General features: G+C 40.9%; 1 long non-coding RNA gene across 2 annotated transcripts; it reads left to right on the forward strand.

Annotated features, from left to right (window-relative positions):
• Positions 1–8,697: 8,697 nt before the first annotated feature.
• Positions 8,698–13,310, forward strand: LOC106588984 (uncharacterized). Of its 2 annotated transcripts, XR_001324743.2 has the most exons (6): positions 8,698–8,860; positions 9,869–10,034; positions 11,721–11,816; positions 12,068–12,212; positions 12,719–12,797; positions 13,144–13,310. It is a non-coding gene; the product is annotated as an uncharacterized LOC106588984 (long non-coding RNA). The 2 variants fall into 2 exon arrangements; XR_001324742.2 differs by lacking the exon at positions 9,869–10,034.
• Positions 13,311–13,772: the final 462 nt, after the last annotated feature.

The raw sequence follows: 13,772 nt of genomic DNA on the forward strand, positions 1-13,772 counted from the left end.
CTCTCTCTCTCTCTCTCTCTTTCTCTCCCTCTCCCCGCTCTCTCGCTTTCACACACTCTCTCCCTCTCCGCCTCCCTCTCTCCCTTTCCCTCTCTCTCTCTCTCTCTCGCTCTCTCTCGCTCTCTTCGTCCTCCACCCCCAAAATGAGTTGAGGGAGGTCGGAAAGAGTATCTTTAGCGTTTTGGGGATTTGTTTAGTCAAGCTGGCTAAAGTTTCCACCCCTTCTTTCTCACGTCCTCTGCTCACCATCTTCTCTTCTCTTTTTTCCCTCTCATCTGCTTTCTTCTTCTCTCTCCTCCTCTCACCTCTCCTATTCTCCTATCAGAATGGAGCTAGAGGGAATAGCAGGCTGTTTTACGGACTCCTGATCAATTGTGCTATTTTGTGTATATTCTTGCACCAATATTAACTTTTTTTATACATAATGTGAGCTTCTGGACATCAGAACATCTATCACTAAACTCAATTTGGACGAGGACTTCTACTTCAATGAGTCGGAGGCGAAGGACATTGATTATCCTGTACCAGGCCCAAATCCCTGACACTCGAAGAAGGAGGAGACGGTGCTATAGAGGCCGGCGTGTGGGATACCTGACGAGACTACATTGAAGAGTGGATAAACTGCCTCTACCCTCTGTTCTATTGGCCAACGTGCAATCACTGGAGAATAAACTGGATGTGCTCCGTTCGAGTCTATCCTATCAACGTAATCTGAAGAACTGTAATATCCTATGTTTCTCTGTGTTGTGGCTGAACAAGGACATGATAAATATAAATCTAGCTGTTTTTTCAATAAATTGGCAGGACAGAACAGTGGCGTCGGGGAAGCTCAAGGGAGGGTGTGTGTGTCTCTTTGTTATCAACAGCTAGTGCACGATCTCTAATATTAAGGAAGTCTCGAGGTTCTGCTCGCCTGAGTTAGAATACCTCATGATAAGCTGTAAACCATACTATTTATCAAGAGAGTTTTCATCTATATTTTTCATAGCTGTCTCTGTACCACGACAAACCGATGCTGGGACTAAAATCTCACTCAACAAACTGTTTAGAGCCATAAGCAAACAATAAAATGCTCTCACCCAGAGGTGGCGCTCCTAGTGGCCTGTGACTTTAATGCAGGAAAACTTAAATCTATTTTACCTCATTTCCAATATCATGTCACCTGTGCAACTATCGGCAGAAAAACTCTAGATGACCTTTCCTCCACAGACAGAGACACATACAAAGCTCTCCCTCGCTCTCCATTTGGCAAATCTGACCATAACTCTATCCTCCTGATTCTTGCTTACAAGCAAAAACTCAAAGAGGAAGTACCAGTGGTCCAATGTGGTCCAATGAAGCAGATGCTAAGCTACAGGACTGTTCCGCTAGCATAGACTGGAATATGTTCCGGGACTCCTCCAATGGCATTGAGGAGTTTACCACATTGGTCACCGACATCATCAATAAGTACATCGTCCCAACAGTGGCTGTACGTACATATCCCAACCAGAAACCATGGATTATAGGCAACATCTGCACTGAGCTAAAGGCTAGAGCTGCCGTGTTCAAGAAGTGGGACACTAATCCGGACACTTATAATAAGAAATCACGCTCGTCTTTCAATGAACCATCAAACAGGTGATACATTAAAAAGGTTATCCTTTTTAGATAAATCTATACAAATGATATTCACATCACCAAATAATAAATTTCCAACAAAGGTAACATTAGCCTCAACAGCACTCTCTAGGGTAGCACCATGGTGTAGCCGGACAACAACTAGTTTCCGTCCTCCTCTGGGTACATTGACTTCAATACAAAACCTAGGAGGCTCATGGATCTCACCCCATTCCATAGACTTACACAGTAATTATGACAACTTCCAGAGGACGTCCTCCAGCCTATCAGAGCTCTTGCAGAATGAACTGACATGTTGTCCACCCAATCAAAGAATCAGAGAATGAATCTAGTACTGAAAGCATAAGCTACAGCTAGCTAGCACTTCAGCGCATAAAATGTGGTGAGCATTGACTCAAAGAGAGAGAAAGACAATAGTTGAACTGTTTTTAACAAATTCATTATAGGACCAAGATCGAATCCTACAACACCGGCTCTGATGCTCGTCAGATGTGGCAGGGCTTGCAAACTATCACAGATTACAGAGGGAAATCCATCCTCAAGCTGTCCAGTGACCCAAGCCTACTAGACCAGCTAAATACCTTCTATGCTCGCTTCGAGGCTAGCAACACTGAACAATGCATGAGATCACCAGATGTTCCGGATGACTGTGTGAATACGCTCTCTGTCAGTGGAGGCTCCTCAGAGGAGGAAGGGGAGGACCATCCTCCTCAGTGAATTTCATAAAACGTTTAATAGTGATACATTAAAAAGGTTATCCTTTTTACATAAATCTATACAAAATATATTCACATAGTTGAACAGTTTTTAACAAAATAATTTTTTTCATAAATGAAGGAGAAGCGAGAGAGAGAGCTAGCAATATTCCGTTGTGTTTTTTTCACTTTCACTTACTTAGCTAACATTAGCAAATGCAGCTACTGTAGCTAGTTTAGCCTGTTCAAATTTTGAGTATCATGTAGTAGCCTAAACCTATTGATGTTACGTTGAGCTGGGTGATGGAATATGAATGACGGTCATCCAATATGCTGGAATAGAAATAAGGCCATCATCATTTTTTTCGTCCTCCCTAATCTTGAAAGGCACCGACCGCCACTGCTCCCCGTAGCCTGTGTGTGTAAGACCTTTAAACAGGTTAACATTCACAAGGCTGCAGGGCCAGACGGATTACCAGGACGCATACTCTGAGCATGCGCTAACCAGCTGGCAAGTGACTTCATTGACATTTTCAACCTGTCCCTGACCCAGTCTGTAATAGCTACAGTTGAAGTCGGAAGTTTACATACACTTAGGTTGGAGTCATTAAAACTCGTTTTTCAACCACTCCACAAATTTCTTGTTAAAACCTCTCTGGTATCATTGGGACGCTAGCGTCTCACCTCGACAACAGCCAGTGAAATTGCAGGGCGCCAAATTCAAACAACAGAAATCCCATAATTAAAATTCCTCAAACATACAAGTATTATACACCATTTTAAAGATAATCTTCTTGTTAATCCAACCACAGTGTCTGATTTCAAAAAGGCTTTACGGCGAAAGCATACTATACAATTATGCTAGGTCAGCTCCTAGTCACAAAAAAAACATTCAGCCATTTTCCAGCCAAAGAGAGGAGTCACAAAAAGCAGAAATAGCGATTAAATTAATCACTAACCTTTGAAGATCCTCATCTGGTGGCACTCCCAGGACTCCACGTTACACAATAAATGATAGTTTTGTTCAATAAAGTCTCTCTTTATGTCCAAAAACCTCAGTTTAAATTGGCGCGTTATGTTCAGTAATGCATTGTCTCAAATAACATCCAGTGAAATTGCAGAGAAACAAATCAAATTACAGAAATACTCATCATAAACATTGATGAAAGATACAAGTGTTATACATAGGATTAAAGATAAACGTCTTGTTAATCCAATGCTGTGTCGAATTTCAAAAAGGCTTTACGGTGAAAGCACACCATGCGATTATGTTAGGACAGCGCCTAGCCACAAAACACCATACAGACATTTTCCAGCCAAGGAGAGGACTCACAAAAGTCAGAAATAGTGATTAAATTTATCACTTACCTTTGATGATCTTCATCTGGTGGCACTCCCAGGACTCCATGTTACACGATAAATGTTCGTTTTGTTCGATAATGTTCCTCTTTATGTCCAAAAACCTCAGTTTTGTTGGTGCGTTTAGTTCAGTAATCCAAAGGCACAAAGCGCACTCTCAACATCCAGACGAATCATGCGCTGGACTCATGTCTGGAAACTTACACTGTCCACTCATTGAAAGTGCTGTATCTCCCCCGTTTTTCAGAATAAAAGCCTGAAACAATGCCTAAAGACTGGCCACATGTAGAAGAAGCCATAGAGTTTGTGAACTGGGTCCTAAGTTTTTGTATGGTGGATAGGCTTTCAATGGAAAAACAGCCTTTCAAAATAATAGTACTTCCTGGATGGATTTTCCTCAGATTTTCGCCTGCCATATCAGTTCTGTTATACTCACAGACATTTAACAGTTTCAGAAACGTTAGAGGGTTCTCTATCCAAATCTACCAATTATATGCATATCCTAGCTTCCGGGCCTGAATAGCAGGCAGTTTAATTTGGGCATGCTTTTCATCCAAAATTCCGAATGCTGCCCCCTACCCTAGTGAAGTTTTAACAAACTATAGTTTTGGCAAGTCAGTTAGGACATCTACTTTGTGCATGACACAAGTAATTTTTCTAACAATTGTTTGCAGACAGATTATTTCACTTATTATTCACTGTATCACAATTCCAGTGGGTCAGAAGTTTACATACACTAAGTTGACTGTGCCTTTAAACAGCTTGGAAAATCCAGTGGGGCTAGGGGGCAGTATTGAGAAATTTTGAAAAAAATATGTGCCCATTTTTAACTGCCTCCTACACCAACTCAGAAGCTAGGATATGCATATTATTAACACATTCGGACAGAAAACACTCTGAATTTTCTAAAACAGTTTGAATGGTGTCTGTAAGTATAACAAAACTCATATTGCAAGCAAAAACCTGTGAAAAATAGATCAAAAAAATGTGAATTTTGTGACTGTACTATTTAGTGTCATTGTTTTATAGATACCATAGTGAGAAAGGATTCATTTCGCAACTCCTACGGCTTCCACTAGATGTCAACGATCTTTATAAAGTTGTTTGAAGTGTCTATGATAAACAGAGAGCAAATTAGAATGCTGGGAAGTTGACATGTCGTCACTTCATTTTTTTGCGCCTGCGCATAAATCTGAGAAGCGTGAGTTTGTCATAATTGTTTATCTAGACATAGGATAGGTTGTGTGAAAATATTACTGATGTTTAACGTTAAAAATGGACCAAAAGATTAATGCTAAACAACGTTTGACATGTTTGAACGAACGTAAATAGATTATTTACTAGGTTTTTTTAGCTTTTCGGCGTGATTTTACACCCCCCCACCACGTTTTGTGGGCGCATAATGAACGCTAACTACTTGGTGTTATTTGGACATAAATTATGAACTTTGTCAAAAGAAACCACATTTATTCTGGACCTTGGATTGCTGGCAGTGCCTTCTGATGGAGATAATCAAAGGTAAGGGGATATTTACAATGTTATTATCGATATTAGATGATGCTAACTGTATAGCATAGCTTATTGTTCTTAGCATAGCACCCCGTTTATTGCAAAATGTGATTTCCCAGTAAAGTTATTTTGAGATCTGGCCATTCGGTAGCAATTACGAGATGATAATATATTATTCTTTGAATGACAATATTATAATTTACCAATGTTTTCGAATAGTAATTTTGTTATGTTCACCGGAAGCATTTCAGAGAAGAAAAAAATCTGAATTTCACGCTACTGTAAAATGCTGTTTTTGGATATAAATATGAACTTGATGGAACAAAAAATGCATGTATTGTATAACATAATGTCCTAGGAGTGTCATCTGATGGAGATTGTCAAAGGTTGGTGCATAATTTTAGCTGGTTTCTGCTTTTGGTGACGCCTGACCTTGAATTGAAACTGGATGTTTGTACTTTTGTGGCTATGTACTGTCCTAACATAATCTAACTTTATGCTTTTGCCATAAAGCCTCTTTGAAAATCGAACAATGTGGTTAGATTAAGGAGATGTTTATCTTTTAAATTGTGTAAAATAGTTGATTGTTTGAGAAATTGAAATTATTAGATTTTTGATGTTTTGAATTTCCAGCCTTGTTAGCAATCCCGTCTCGGGGTTCATTGCTAACCTGTAGCCCCAACAGGTTATTAAACAGCTTGGAAAATTCCAGAAAATGATGTCAGGGCTTTAGAAGCTTCTGATAGGCTAATTTACATTATTTGAGTCAATTGGATGTGTACCTGTGGATGTATTTCAAGGCCTAGCTTCAAACTCAGTGCCTCTTTGCTTGACATCATGGGAAAATCAAAAGAAATCAGCCAAGACCTCAGAAACAAAATTGTAGACCTCCACAAGTCTGGTTCATCCTTGGGAGCAATTTCCAAATGCCTGACAGTACCACATTCGTCTGTACAAACAATAGTACCCAAGTATAAACACCATGGGACAATGCAGCCGTCATACCGCTCAGGAAGGAGGCGCGTTTAGCTTCCTAAAGGTGAATGTACTTTGGTGCGAAAAGTGCAAATCAATCCCAGAACAACAGCAAAGGACCCTGTGAAGATGCTGGAGGAAACAGGTACAAAAGTATCTATATCCACAGTAAAATGAGTCCTATATTTCTCCTATATTGGAGAAATGTCCTCTGGTCTGATGAAACAAAAATGGAACTGTTTGGCCATAATGACCATTGTTATGTTTGGAGGAAAAAGGGGGAGGCTTGCAAGCCGAAGAACACCATCCCAACCGTGAAGCACGGGGGTGGCAGCCTCATGTTGTGGGGGTGCTTTGCTGCAGGAGGGACTGGTGCACTTCACAAAATAGTTGGCATCATGAAGAAGGAAAATTATGTGGATATATTGAAGCAACATCTCAAGACATCATTCAGGAAGTTAAAGCTTGGTCGCAATGGGTCTTCCAAATGAACAATGACCCCAAGCATACTTCCAAAGTTGTGGCAAAATGGCTTAAGGACAACAAAGTCAAGGTATTGGAGTGGCCATCATAAAACCCTGACCTCAATCCCATAGAAAATTTGTGGGCAGAACTGAAAAAGCGTGTGCGAGCAAGGAGGCCTACAAACCTGACTCAGTTACACCAGCTCTGTCAGGAGGAATGGGTAAAAATTCACCAAACTTATTGTGGGAAGCTTGTGGAAGGCTACCCAAAACGTTTGACCCAAGTTACCATAAATTCCGGACTATAAACCGCAACTTTTTTCCCAGCTTTGAACCTCGCGGCTAATATATGGATTTTTCCCGCTTTCAAATTTTTTTCTTCCAAAAAAACACATTCTGTGACATGCTCAGTTTTTTGGCGGCATGAAGCTTTCGTTAGACCAATGAAATTGCCGAACGGGTTAAGGTCAAACAACTTTTTGTTTACTGTTTAGATTAAATCGAGCGCTCTCAAACTTCCCATCATTCTGATTACGGTAGTCATTCTGTCACCCTCATCATGGCAAAGACACGGAGAAATGCATATGATGCAGCTTTCAAGTTGAAGGCGATTGATCTTTCTGTTGGAAAAGGAAATAGAGCTGCTGCACGGGAGCTTGGTCTTAATGAGTCGATGATAAGACGTTGGAAACAGCACCGTGAGGAATTGACTCAGTGCAAAAAGACAACTAAAGCTTACTGCTAATTATTTTATTTTTGTTACAAGCCGTGTTTCGGTAAAGCCTGTGTAAAGTTCATTTGTTTCAATGTACCTGTAGGCACCTGCGGCTTATAGACATGTGCGGCTTATTTATGTTCAAAATATATATTTATTTTTTATTCAGTGGGTGCGGCTTATATTCAGGCATGCTTAATAGTCCGGAAATTACGGTAAACAATTTATAGGCAATGCTATATATGTTGTCATCTTGAGCTATCATTGTTGTCATGTTGGTCTCTCATTGTTGTCATGTTGATCTCTCATTGTTGTCATGCTGATCTATCATTGTTGTCATGTTGATCTCTAATTGTTGTCATGCTGATCTATCATTGTTGTCATGCTGATCTCTCATTGTTGTCATGTTGATCTCTCATTGTTGTCATGTTGATCTCTAATTGTTGTCATGTTGATCTCTCATTGTTGTCATGTTGGTCTCTCATTGTTGTCATGTTGATCTCTAATTGTTGTCATGTTGATCTCTCATTGTTGTCATGTTGATCTCTAATTGTTGTCATGCTGATCTATCATTGTTGTCATGCTGATCTATCATTGTTGTCATGTTGATCTCTCATTGTTGTCATGCTGATCTCTAATTGTTGTCATGTTTATCTCTCATTGTTGTCATGCTGATCTATCATTGTTGTCATGCTGATCTCTCATTGTTGTCATGCTGATCTCATGTTGATCTCTAATTGTTGTCATGTTTATCTCTCATTGTTGTCATGCTGATCTATCATTGTTGTCATGCTGATCTCTCATTGTTGTCATGCTGATCTCTCATTGTTCTCATGTTGATCTCTAATTGTTGTCATGTTTATCTCTCATTGTTTTCATGCTGATCTATCATTGTTGTCATGCTGATCTCTCATTGTTGTCATGCTGATCTCTCATTGTTGTCATGCTGATCTATCATTGTTGTCATGCTGATCTCTCATTGTTGTCATGCTGATCTCTCATTGTTGTCATGTTGATCTATCATTGTTGTCATGTTGATCTATCATTGTTGTCATGTTGAGTGAAGTGAGCAGTCATCTGATAATGACATAAATAAGAGTATATGCAGCGTTTCTGACATGTGAGTATCTGTTCTCTATAGTGACAAACAGAGCTGGGAGATTCGTATGAAGAGGGCCTGATTTCCCAGCGAGGCAAACACGCTGTTTGTGCGTGTGTGTGTGTGTGTGTGTTGGATTGGCGTGTGCTTTTGTGTGTGTGTGTGTGTGTGTGTGTGTGTGTGTGTGTGTGTGTGTGTGTGTGTGTGTGTGTGTGTGTGCATATAGGATCAGGGAGGCGAAACACACTGCTAATTGCTATCTAGGCCACAGACTGGTAACAGCAGGCTACGTCTGCACACTGTGACCGAGGGGATAAATACACAAACAGAGAGATTCACCCGAGGACCAGAGATACAAAAACAACAACCTGAGAGCAAAGGAGATTAATCAAACCTGTGTGTGGAGCTTTTGTGAATACTGAAGGTAGTATTCTTTGTGTGCGTGTGTGTTTGCTTTTGCTAAGCAGAATGAATGCTATACTCTTTGCTATGTTCTTTGCTATGTCAAATCAAATCAAAATCAAATAATGTATGTTCCCATCCATGATTACTCCATTAATGTTTGTACATTATACACAGAATTTATGACAATGTTTAGGGTGAGAGACAATAATGACCAGATTTTGATGACAGACAGTTTTTGCCTCTATCTCTGTGTTCTGTATTCCTTGTTGTATAATTGCACAGTTGCTGTGGAGGAGTAGTTGTAGGTCAAACAGATACCGTCTGACTGGACTCAGTAGATATTTACCTCATTGAGTCACCTTTGACAAGAGCATCTGCTAAAGCAAAATAATAATTTGCCAGAGTGCAGGCATTTTTCTCTCGTTCGCTCACTCTCTCATTCTCTCACTCTCTCTCACTCCCCCATCCCTCTCTCTCTCGCTCTCCTTCTCTCCATCTGTTTCTCTCTCTATCCCCCATCCCTCTCTCTCTCTCTCTCTCTCTCTCCCCTCCCTCTCTCTCTCCCCCTTCCCTCTATCTCTCTCCTTCTCTCCCTCTGTTTCTCTCTCTCTCTGTATTGTAGTGATTTGGCTGAACATGTCGGTATGCTACTATAGCTGAATCCGATCATGCTGAAAGCCAGGGTGTTTATTGTTGTAGCCTGGGTGCTTATTGTTGTAGCCTGGGTGCTTATTGTTCTAGCCTGGGTGCTCAGCAGAGTCTTTGTAAGGGGAGCTCAACAGCTCCAAAACCTGGTGCCCCCTGCCTCCCCTAACTGAAGAGGCTGAGGATGCTGCTCCCACTACAGATACAGGGGGAAACCAGACTCTGGAGAGGAGGAGGAGGAGTGTGGAGAGATAAGGAAGAAAAGGAGGGAGGGAGGGTGAGAGGGAAGAGAGGGGAAGAGAGAGAGAGGGAGAGAAGAGAGAACCATGAAAGATGCAGCAATTGTAATATATACTGTCATTCATTACATATATCCGAGAAGACCTGATCCAGCTATCAAACCTCTTCGCCCCTATTGAGACGGACCTACCAGCCACGGGAGTCAGCACGGCCGCCCAGTAGCACCCTTCCCCACAGCCACGATCCTTCAGCAAGTCACTTCCCTATCGGATTTCAGCATGACCACCATCGTTGTGGGCAGCTCGATGGTAAGAGATTTTGGCCTGCCTACGATCTGTGGACTGATGAAGGTCCACTGTCTCCCAGGAGCCCGTGTCCATGACATCAACTCCCTGTTGCCCACGGTTCTGGCCAACTACTCCAATATTGACACCATCGTCATTCATGTAGGTTTTAACGACCTTCGTTTTAGGCGATCTGAGGAACTGAGGGAGACCCTCACTAGCACAGGGAAGATAATAATTATATCTGGGCCCCTCCCGTTCTACTGAAGGGGTTCTGAATGTTTCAGACAACTCTTTGCCCCAAACGAGTACCTGAAGAAACTTTGCAACGACAGGAATGTCTCTTTTTGTGACAACTTTGATTTGCTGTCGGAGCAACCAGCACTTTTTAAAACAGACGGGATTCACCCTAACCGCAGGGGTTCCAGGATTATTTCCAGCAACATCGCAAACTATTTTAGAGACTTGAGAGACAAGGTCTGGTAGTGCTCCAGTTCTCCCTGTCAGAATAAGCAACAGAGGACTTGGAAAGCATATCAGCTCCTGTAGAAATGGCACTATAGTTATTGTGAGTAACCTAATTTATGTTCCTTTAACTCCGCCGTCTAGTGAGTTTATACAAACTGTCATCTCCTACCATTCCGATAGATTGGAGACAGTCAGAAAGTGTGGTTGTCACAATCATTTGATTGTTATTGCATTGGTTACCTCGAGTGGCCCACACTCATTGAATATGGCACTTTTAAATGTTAGAGCAATCACTAGTAAAACCTTTCTCGTTAATGACCTCATTACTGAGTGCAGTTGATTGCATGTTTCTCACTGAAACATGGCTGTCTTCAGACTGTAGTGCCACTCTTATTGAAGCCTCCTCCCCTGACTACAGCTTTTCATATTCTATCAAAAGACTTTGGATCTTTTGAGCATCATGCTTTACTGTGTAAATGTCAGCCACCAGTGCTGGCTATAACCCTGTATAGACCACTAAAGCATTGCCTTACTTTCTTTACTGATTGATCTGAATTATTGTCTATTATCCTTGAGAACTATGATACAATCATTGTGTTGTGCAGTTTTAATATTTAATATGTGATGTTAATATGTTGTCATCAAGGCAAAGGGTGGTTACTTTGAAGAATCTCAAATATAAAATATATTTTGATTTGAACAACTTTTTTTGGTTACTACATGATTCCATATGTGTTATTTCATAGTTTTGATGTCTTCACTATTATTCTACAATGTAGAAAATAGTGAAAAAAATAAAGAAAAACCCTTGAATAAGTAGGTGTGTCCAAACGTTTGACTGGTACTGTATAACAAGGCAATTAGAAATACCAGACAGGCTCATTTTTATAACTTAATCACTAATAATCAGAATAATTTGAGAGTGCTCATCTCGGCCATTGATGGCCTGATAAATCCTACCCCCCGCAAAACCTATAAGAACGTTTGTGCACATCTAAATGTGATGAGTTTGCGGCATATTTCAGAGATAAGATAACAAACATTAGGCTACTTCTAAAGAAGTACTAGCTATTGTTAATCACTCCCTGTTCACAGGTACTTTCCCCACTGCACTAGAAACCTGTTATGATGATGAATCAAAATGATGGCACATTTAAGGTAGTTGTGGTTCTCACAAATATGAACCAGCACTGAAATTTGAGCAGAGGTTCATTTGTTCCCCCTCTCTGCTCTTTTCCTCAGGTTGAAGCACATCCCTAACACCCAGACAGATGTCAAGAACTTGGGAACCTCTCAGCCACCAGGAACATCATCTTGTTCTTGGAGTTTATTCACAAGGTTAGATAGAAATAGATCCACACATGTTATTCTATATCATGCAGAATTGTAGCTAAGCTTATAACTTGGGAAGCTCATTCAATAATACAGACATGGGTGATTTCTGTCCCAGGGGACTAAACTGTGCACGTTTTTGTTGAATTTAGACAACAATTAGTTGAAACCTGTACACTCCTGTGTAAAGAAGCTATGGCTGTCATGACTTCAATTGACTAAATACAGTTACCATTTTCTTTTGTTAATCTATGCAGGTTTGTCATATGATTTCCAGGCACTTGGTGGAGATGAATACAACAATAATCCATGGCAGGACATTTCCCTGCACCCAGATGGAGCCCTGCTACCAGCAGGAACATGGAGCACGCCATGTCACTAAGTCATGCCTTTTTCACAAAGGTATGTATAGCTAATGCTCCACTCATATGAGGAGTGGAGAAGCCCTATGCACCATAAGCCTATCTACTTCTGGAGTAACTCCCTGTCAGAGATACTGGGATTAGAGGGTTTCGCAGGAGGCCCTGGGCCAATCGGTGTTCAGGGGTGAGGGCTTAGGGGTCAGAGGGAGTGAGTGAAGCTACAGACATGAAGATACAACTTGAACCTCAGAGTAAGGCTACCTCCAAACCAAAATGCATGAAATGCATGTCCACCAAGGCTGTTTGGTGGGGGAAAACACTGTTTTACATTTGTAATTGGTTGATGGATAGTCTTTGCAACTTTTCTGCCGGACAGCACAACACAAGCCTAGAGCCCCTTCTCCCCACTGAAAACCATTGAGTTGCTGCGTCTTTTACACATCCATTTGTCTGATTGTACCCTTATAGTCCTCAATCAACAATGTAAATGTTATCTCTTGCTTTCTCTTTCAAGATCATTTAGTACCTTTATCCATCTCTCTACAGGTGCTACAGAGACATAATATTCAAATGACCTCCAGAGCCCCCAGACGAACTACCTGAGATCTCTTCAGGGCACAGAGAAGTAAGCTCTGCTGGTGGTAATATACTTTATACACTATGTAAACCTCCTTCACTATGGCAGTCTGTGTGATGACATATAGCACATTATAAACCAGGTGGTTCGAGCACTGAATACCGATTGGCTGACACCCGTGGTATATCAGACCATATACCACGAGTATGTCAAAACACTTATTTTTACTGCTCTAATTACGTTGTAACCAGTTTATTATAGCAATACGGTACCTCGGGTTTGTGGTATACGGCTAATATATTGGATTCACTGTACTCACTGAAACTCATGCACTCTCCTCCCTAAATCTCTCAGACTTCTATAAAAACGGACTTGTCCATCCCCCTATCCCCAGGTGAGTCTGCTGGGTCATGGAACTCTAGAGCAGCACATCAAAACACCTGCCACCCTGTTGTCAGCTATCAGCAGACAGTTCCCTGAGGAAGGATGCAACTATCAAGGCTTTAAAATTGTCAAATGTGGGGGATGATCACCAAATGCAATAAAGTTTGGTAGAACCTACTCATGTTCATTGTTTTGTAGGTTACAACACAAAACTTTATTAGTCTGTTCTTATTTTTACTAACTACTCCGGTAACTTAAACATCTGACAACATGCAGACTTTTTCCATCATGACAACACTTAGAGCTTATGATTTATTTTTTTATGAATCAATGAAAGTATCGTATCCAGGGTGAATACTGTACATTTGTATTCAGGTATATAAAATATCACACAGACAACTAAAATATATTTCCCAGACAAGACTGAAGTATAGGACAAATAGGTTGCATTTGGACAAGCAGCACAAGTCTGATCTTTTTTTCCCTAATTGGTCTTTTGACCAATCACATCAGCTCTGAAAAACCAATGTGATTGGTCAAAAGACCAATTAGTGGAAAAAATATCAGAATGGTGCTGCGAGTCTAAACATAGCCAGAGATAAGTGAATATGAGTCAGGTGTTGTGTTCATAGCAGTTTC

This window comes from Salmo salar, chromosome 27 (assembly GCF_965601325.2).
Source record: "Salmo salar chromosome 27, fSalSal1, whole genome shotgun sequence".
Taxonomy (NCBI): Eukaryota; Metazoa; Chordata; class Actinopteri; order Salmoniformes; family Salmonidae; genus Salmo; species Salmo salar.